The following is an 8,354-nucleotide window of genomic DNA, read 5'->3' as shown; positions in this document are numbered from 1 at the left end:
GCACACCTCAATTTTATTAAAGGAAAAGCAATTAACTAATTTGAAATTAAGTGCTACGACTACGCCATGGGAACCATACCCGCAGTTGTGATGATTTAATTATGTGCCTAAAACGAACTACTAAATTCAAGGTTATTCTCATACGGGCTTTCGTGATTTTGGACATTGGGATGTTCTATTACTCCTTGGAAATCTTAAAGATCATGTAAACGTATGCCATCATAACTAAAAAAACAAGTTTATCCTTCAAGAAAAGATCAATTGCACTCTATGTTTTTCAATAAGTTAGTGAACGACTTATAACAAATTTCTATGGTTCGTGACTCAACATTATCGAAGTTTACTTAAGCCAAGAAGAATCAGATGTGTTGTTGACTGTTGACTCAACATCTTCCCTTAACATTTTTACATTGTATTATACCAACAGTGATAGAATACAAGAAGCTAATTAAACCGAGGGAAATCAGATTCGGAAAAATCAAACGACTGGAAATTAACTCATAAATGCACCATAACAATTATATCACCACATAAACACATGTAAAAGAAAACTCATCTTAACCTAGCTCTTGGGTACCTATATTCACAACCTGAAAATGGAAGAAGATGAATTAATGATGAGAAGAACCTGTTTAAACAAAGACTTCCTTAATATTGGTAGAAGAATTGTCGAGTACCAAGTTTCGACTCTAAATTCGAGCGAAATCAGCGGCTAAAAACCAGCAGAAACCACGAACTTCCACCACAAACGACAACCCTCAAATCAACGGCGTATCAAGCCTCAATCAAAGCTCCATCGGATTCCATGGCTTTTAGAATCGAAAGCAGAAAAGCGAGAGAAACTATGGAACGAAAATCAGTAGGCTTTGAATCCGAAATCAAACTTCGAATCTCCTTATACGTTGTCGTTGTACTCGTCTCCTTCGTCCATCCTTCTTAGATCTGTTTTTGTTGTTGTCTCAGGCGACGAAAAAGGGGAGGGGGGGGGGAGTCAGCGAAGGTCGCTAATTGTGTCTGTACCATTGTTAGGTTGGAGCTATTATGGAGGAGTTCTAGGTGTGTTTGACGGTGGAAGGGTGAGGGATTTTTTTGTTCTCAAGATCGAAGAAAGGTGGTGATGGGGGGTTGGTCGTCTCTTTTTGTTCAAACGGCGCTAATTCTCCTGTGTGTATAGGTTTTAGGGGTCTTGTAAAAACGGCGCTGATCTCATTTGCCCCTAAGTCTGATTTTGGTCTTGAGAGTCTTAGGCTTTTTTTTGTATTTTCACTTATGGACTTTAGGTTTGCGGCTGATTTGTTTCTTATTTTTTTTAGATCTTTTTTATAGGCTTAGGGTTTTAGTTCTATATTTAGGTTAAGGGGTATGGGCCTAGGAATTATGGGCTTGGGAATTATGGGCTAGATCCGAAAATTAGGCCTAAAAATGGGTCGTTTGAGCCCAAATTTTATTATTTCCCCACGAACGAGATTAAAAGTACGATCTCATTTATTAATTAATTCAACGTAAGTAAAATAACTATTAAAATAAGACTGACTGTTAAAACAAAACTATTTTTGGTATTTTTCAAGATTAAAAATGACTACAAAGCATTAATGAAACTATTTTTTTTTTGTAATTTTCATTTTCTTGTAATAAAATAAAGTAAAAGAGTCAAAATTAGTTGAGATATCGATATTAGGCATAAATTAAATATTTACATGCTAAAATATGAAAAATCTTGGGGAGGGTCAAAAATCACATGTCTACAGCTGCCCCTCTTTGACTGGAAACACGAAGTATTTTTAGACAAAGAACAACTAGACAGGTTTTTTGACCCGACCCTTATTTAGGGAGACCAAAAACTGAGAGGAAGGAGAATGTGACCGAGCCCTGGTATCTGAGCTGCCTACATATCCTTGGCTATAAAGGAATCAGGCCACGTGTAGTTCAGAAGTAAGTGAGATGATGGAGTATACCGAGGTGGAGAGCCGATCGAGGTGTCATTCCATCGAGGTTCTGGTCTGCGGTCCTATTATTACATCAAAAATCAAAAAATGAAAAAGATTAACTAATCATGTCAACTATGAGTTACAAAATTCCTATCTATAAGTTTCCTGAAGCTTGATCTTGAGTCTTGAATGGTTATTCATGCGGATTTTGGATTTGAACCTTGACGCTTGCTAGTTGCAGGTGCTAGTTCATTCTTCTTCATCTTTTCGGATCAATACCGGGCATACCATGCTTGTGACTTCAGTCATGTCTTGAGCAGCTCACATCTTTCATCAACTTCTGCATTTGGATTCACTTCTTGCCTTTCTTTTTTTTTATTCTGGATTGTGACTAACTTCCGTTAATCATCTCTGACTGTTGACTCGCATTATTGCCACGAGCTTCTTTTGTTGCTGACTTGAATTTCATTCTAAAGTGAATTCCCTTATTTTTCAGGTGGGTGTCTGATTGCCAAAACTTGAACTGTCTTCCTTCGAAACTTGAAGCGTTTTCCCTTATTCTCTAGGTGGGCGCCTGATTGCTGAACTTGAATTGTCTTCCTTCGAAACTGCTTTTCCTTGAAACTTGAACTGTCTTCCCTTGTTTTCCAGGTGGGCATCTGATTGCTGAACTTGAATTGTCTTCCTTCAAAACTGCTTTTCCTTGTAACTTGAACTGTCTTCCCTTGTTCTCCAGGTGGGCACCTGATTGCTGAACTTGAACTGTCTTCCTTCGAAACTGCTTTCCTTTGAAACTTGAACTGTCTTCCGTTGAAACTTGAACTGTCTTCTTTTGAACATTGCTATTTCCCTTTGTTCTCCAGGTGGGCTCCTAATTTCCAACACTTGAACTGCTTTCCCTTTGTTCTCCAGGTGGGCTCTTGATTTCCAACACTTGAATTGTTTTCCCTTTGTTCTCCAGGTGGGCTCCTGATTTCCAACACTTGAATTGCTTTCCCTTTTTTCTCCATGTAGGCTCCTGATTTCCAACACTTGAACTACTTTCCCTTTGTTCTCCAGGTGGGCTCCTGATTTTCAACACTTGTACTGCTTTCCCTTTGTTCTCCAGTTGGGCTCCTGATTACCAACACTTGAACTGCTTACCAACACTTGAATTGCTTTCCCTTTATTCTCCATGTGGGCTCCTAATTACCAACACATAAACTGCTTTTCCTTTGTTCTTCAGGTGGGCTCCTGATTTCCAACAAAACAGACAAACAATAGAAATTTTTCTGCTCTATTTTGATATTGGGAACATCTGTGAGTGTTAATCAAATCTTATTATCAAAAGAGCTATAAGAACTCAAAAGCTAAATCCCATTGTCCAGGAGGGTCCTAAAAATTTCAAATTAAATCTCATCGTAAGAGTGAAAACTTTAAAGCTAAACTATGTTTCCTAAAGGTAGAACTTACACTAAATCTTGTTAACTATGAAGTTCTTAAAATTTAACTAGGTCCCATTATCCAGGAAGGTCTTGAGAACTTTAAATTAAATCCCATTATCCAAGAGGGTCCTGAGAAGCCGAGAGTGAACTTACCTGAGGCATGCTCTCTTCCTGGAGGATCTCTGTAGAACAAACAAAATTCCTTGCCCCTGAATCATGCTTTTCCTCATGGAGGGTTCTTATAGATCGAACAAATTTTTCTTTCCACTTCTCAAACCGCCTTTGTGCTAACAAAATTTGGGCACGACACTTGAACAAATTCAAACTTCTAAGCTTTGAGTTGGACACAATTCTCGTCTCTGTTTCAAACAAAGAAAACTTATGAGTTTATAAATATGGTGGTTGGTTTGTGGCCTTGACTTTGAGGGCGATTGCTCATTCACTTCCCATGATAACTTTGATTTCAACTCGAAATACCTTGCTTGTTTATTGACTAACTACTTTCTCTGCCACCTTTTTCACAGAAAATACCTCTGATCCGTTCAAACCCAACATCCTCTATCTGTTGCATTTTGCTCATGAATTGACGTTTACCAGACCTTTGTATTCCACATGAATCCCAAAGCACGTTGATTGTTACCAACTCAGTGCGTGTACTATTCTTTCCTACGTATGCCACTAGCCTTGGCCTTGAGATCTATTGCTCCTTCACTAGCCATGATAACTTTGGTTTCCGCTTGGAAGACCTTGCTTGTCATTGGTTAACCACTTTCTCTGTCAACCTTATCACAGAAAATACCTTTGATCCGTTCACCCAACATCCTCGATCTGTTGCACTGTTCATGAATTGACATATACCAAACCTTTGTATTTCACACGAATCCCAAAGCATGTTGATTGTTTCCAACTCCGTGCACATGTTGTTCTTTCCTGACTTATGCCACTTTGATGTGTTAGCCAGATCCTGTTTTGTGCAATTGGAAAGCTGGTGACAAATTTTGAAGTCATTTCTCACTTGTTCTGATCAAACAGACTCAAGAAGAGGAAGTAAACAAGACAAAGGAACAGAGTAAAGGACAATGGAAAGAGATTATTCCTAACAAGAAAATTACAAATTAGAAACTTATCAGATGTGGATACCAACTCTAATGACCATGACATGCACATGTGGCCTAATCTGTCAAGCAAGTCTAATGTTTAACTCTTGTTATACCCCTAAACCGTGAAACTGGGCTTCAATGCTCCGATTATCCAATCTGATTCACGATCCTTATTCGACTTGTAGTGCCCGAAGGGTTTTCACCATCAAGTCTTTCTCATTTGTTCTTTCTCTCAACTTACCGTCGCCTTATGGTGCATGTGAAGGTTTTCACCAATAAGACTCTCTCATTTTTCTTTTCTTCTTCTTCATTCCGATTTTGTAGATGACAATGCATTGACCATAGTAAAAATATCATACGCTCCTGGCATGGCCAACTCAGCACTCTCAAAGATTATATGGGAGGTCTTTTTTGGATTGTAATATAGCTTTTGGACAGGGTTAGAAGAAAAGGATATCATCAAGGCTCAAAATAACTAAGACAACGGGGTTAATTTATTTATAACTTTTGGAATCCATTCTAAAAAATTTGCCCCAATTTCTAAAACAAGGGAATTTGATTCTTTTTTTTTTTGAGATGGAATTTCTAAGAAAAACTGACCCACTCTCGACTTCGTGGGATTATGAAATATTTTATTTTATATGACCAAACTGTAAGGCTACCTACATATCTTATGGTGATAAGAATCAGGTCAAACATAGTTCATGAGTGTCACGACCCCGGTTCGCCCTCCGTGAACCATCATGACGGCACCTAGTCTCTACGTCTTGATATGCCTAAACTTGCGGAAGATAACCAAAACTTGCAGAAGTAAAACAATTTAAAAACAGAAATAAGGCAATAACAGTGTTAAATGTGCCGTTTGACATACACCATCTTTATATAGATCTCAAAACCAATATCTAAATCCAAGACCCGGAAACCTACGAATCACAAGCTAAGAAAAAGAAATACTACATAGCTCTAACTCCGGAATTTTGTCTAATAAGAACAGAAGTACATATGGGATAAGTACTAAAAGCATGAAAAAGAAATACTACATAGCTCTAACTCCGGAATTTTGTCTAATAAGAACAGAAGTACAGAAGGACTAAGTACTAAAAGCATGAATAGAAAGAGACTTCTTGGTCTGCGGACGCGGCGGATGTACCTCGAAGTCTCTAAGCAGTCGCCTCTCTCAAGGATGGTAGGCCTGAGTAGCGGTACCTGGATCTGCACATGAAAAACATACGCAGAAGGGGCATGAGTACACCACAATGGTACTCAGTAAGTGCCAAAACTAACCTCAGTTGGGTAGTGACGAGGAAGATCAGGGCCCTACTGAGGTCAAGTAAAATATAAAGATCAATAGTATAGAACATAACAGTATAAATAAGTACGACAGTAAAACAACACAGGATGTACAGGACAACAACAACTATACAGAAAACAAGGTAAACATGGAAAGGAATTACAGCTCAGTACCAATAATAACAATCGGGGATCTCCCAGGATACCGTCCTGTAATACCATATGTACATATCCAGTGGAGCTCCCGATATACCGTCCCATAGTCCAACTAATAGTGCGCGGGGATCTACCGGAATCCCATTTCATAGTCCCAAATGTAAATAACCAGTACTGGGGGAATCTACCGGGTGCATTCCCGTAGTTCCATATAATTGTGCAGGGAAATCTACCGGGAATCTAACCCGTTGTCCCAAAGTAAATGTGTAGGGGAATCTACCAGGAATCTAACTCGTAGTCCCAAAGTAAACAGACAAGGGGGAGCTACCGGAATCCAACATCCGTAGTCCCAAAATAAATACGCAGCAGTAGGAAGATATACAGAAATGGCAAAATTTCATATTAAGGCAATAAGTGATTCTATCCTAGCATGCTACACAGAATTCAAGTAAGGCAGGTTGAATCAAATAAAATAATTAAGTCACTTAGACATGCTTTCCTAAGCTAACAACAAGCTTAATAGTGCAAGTAATAGAAACAGGAAAAGAAACATACTAGTAATTACTTAAAGAAAATCGGATTTGCAACAATTAGCACAAGTACGCACTCGTCACCTCATGTACAAGGCATTTCAATTACCAAATATACCAATCCTAAGGGTAAGGTCCCCTACACAAGGTTAGACAAGCCACTTACCTCAAACCGGCTCAAAATCAACCCAACACCACGTCTTTGCCACGAGTACTCGACTCCAAATGACCCAAATCTATTCAATTCAATTGCATAATATAAATAACACTTCAAGTAACTGATTCTACAATTAAATTCTAAGCTAATACGCGAAATTATGTAAAATGACCAAAATGCCCCTCGTGCCCACGTCTCGGAATCGGGTAAAATTTACATTTTCAGAAACCTTGTACTCTCACGAGTCTATACATAACAAGAACACCGAAATCGGAGTCCAAATGTCCCCTCAAATCCTTATTCAGAGGTCTCTTAAACTCAAGCCCTAATTACCCATTTTTCCCAAATTTTTCACCACTAATTAGGTCCTTAATCACATAAATACGAGTTATGAAGTCAAGGATGTTACCTCCAAGTGATTCCCCTTTGTTTTCCTCAAAAATCTCTCTCAAAAGCTTCAAACCCGGATGAAAATGGTGAAAGAAAAGATCAAATTTGCGAAGGCAACTATTTATATGTCCTGCCTAGCGATTTCCGCATTTGCGACCCTGGGACCGCATCTGCGGTCCCGCTTCTACGTCGCATCTGCGACTTTCATTTAGATGACCAGAAACCGCATCTACGATTACCCTTTCGTAGATGCTCCACCGCTTCTACGGTATTCCTTCCACATCTGCGGAACCTGAAGAAAAGACATCAATCCGCTTATGCGGTCTCCTTAGCCACTTCTGCGGCACCGCATCTGCGGTTCCCAAAACGCTGATGCAAAAATGCCAGAAGCAGCAAAAATACAGTGGCTGCAACATTTCCTCAACTTCTCGTTAACCATCCGAAATCACCCCGAGGTCTCCGGGACCTCAACCAAAGGCACCAACAAGTCACAAACCACTATCCAAACTTGTACCAATCCATAAAAAACCTAAAACAACATCGAAACCTCGAATTAACTATGGATTTAAGCCTAGGAACTCCAAAATTCTAAAAATACGATTTCGATCAAAAGTCTATCAAACCTCGTCCGAATGACCTGAAATTTTGCATACATGTCATATTCAACACTACGGAGCTACTCCAACTTTCGAAATTTCATTCCAACCCTCGGATCAAAATCTCATTATCGGACCGGAAACTTCAAAAATTCAACTTTCAGCATTTCAAGCCTAAATTAGCTACAGACCTCCAAAACACGATCCAAACACACCCCTAAGCTCAAAATTACCTAACGGAGCTAACGGAACCATCATATTTCCATTCCGAGGCCATCTTCACACTGTTCCGACTATGGTCAACTTTCCAACACTTAATCTCTCATTTAGGGACCAAGTGTCCCAGAACTCTCCGAAACTCAAAACCGAACATCCCGGCAATCAAAATAGCATAATTAAACTTGGGGAAAGCAGTTAATAAGGGATCAGGGCATTAATTCTTAAGACGACCGGTCGGGTCGTCACATCCTCCTACACTTAAACATTCGTTCGTCCTCAAACGAGCATAGAGACATACCTGAAGTAGTGAAAACATGAGGGTAACAGCTACGCATATCCTGCTAGGTCTCCCAGGTCGCCTCCTCGACCGGCTGACCCCGCCATTGGACCTTCACTGATGCAATGTTCTTTGACCTCGGTTTTCTAACCTGCCTGCCCAATATTGCCACTGGCTCCTCAATATAAGATAGATCCTTGTCCAACTGGACTGAGCTGAAATCCAACACGTGCGACGGATCGCCGTGATACCTCCGGAGCATCGAAACATGAAATACCGGATGAACT

General features: G+C 39.7%; 1 long non-coding RNA gene across 1 annotated transcript; it reads right to left on the bottom strand.

Moving 5' to 3' along the window:
* Nucleotides 1-468: 468 nt before the first annotated feature.
* LOC107786275 (uncharacterized) lies at nucleotides 469-814 on the bottom strand. The gene is made up of 2 exons (XR_001648100.2): nucleotides 678-814; nucleotides 469-590 (listed from the first exon to the last, which is right to left on the bottom strand). It is a non-coding gene; the product is annotated as an uncharacterized LOC107786275 (long non-coding RNA).
* Nucleotides 815-8,354: the final 7,540 nt, after the last annotated feature.

Source organism: Nicotiana tabacum, chromosome 8 (assembly GCF_000715075.1).
Source record: "Nicotiana tabacum cultivar K326 chromosome 8, ASM71507v2, whole genome shotgun sequence".
NCBI classification, from domain to species: Eukaryota; Viridiplantae; Streptophyta; class Magnoliopsida; order Solanales; family Solanaceae; genus Nicotiana; species Nicotiana tabacum.
The sequence above is the reverse complement of the archived record's forward strand: the minus strand, read 5'-3'. Positions and strand labels throughout refer to the sequence as shown.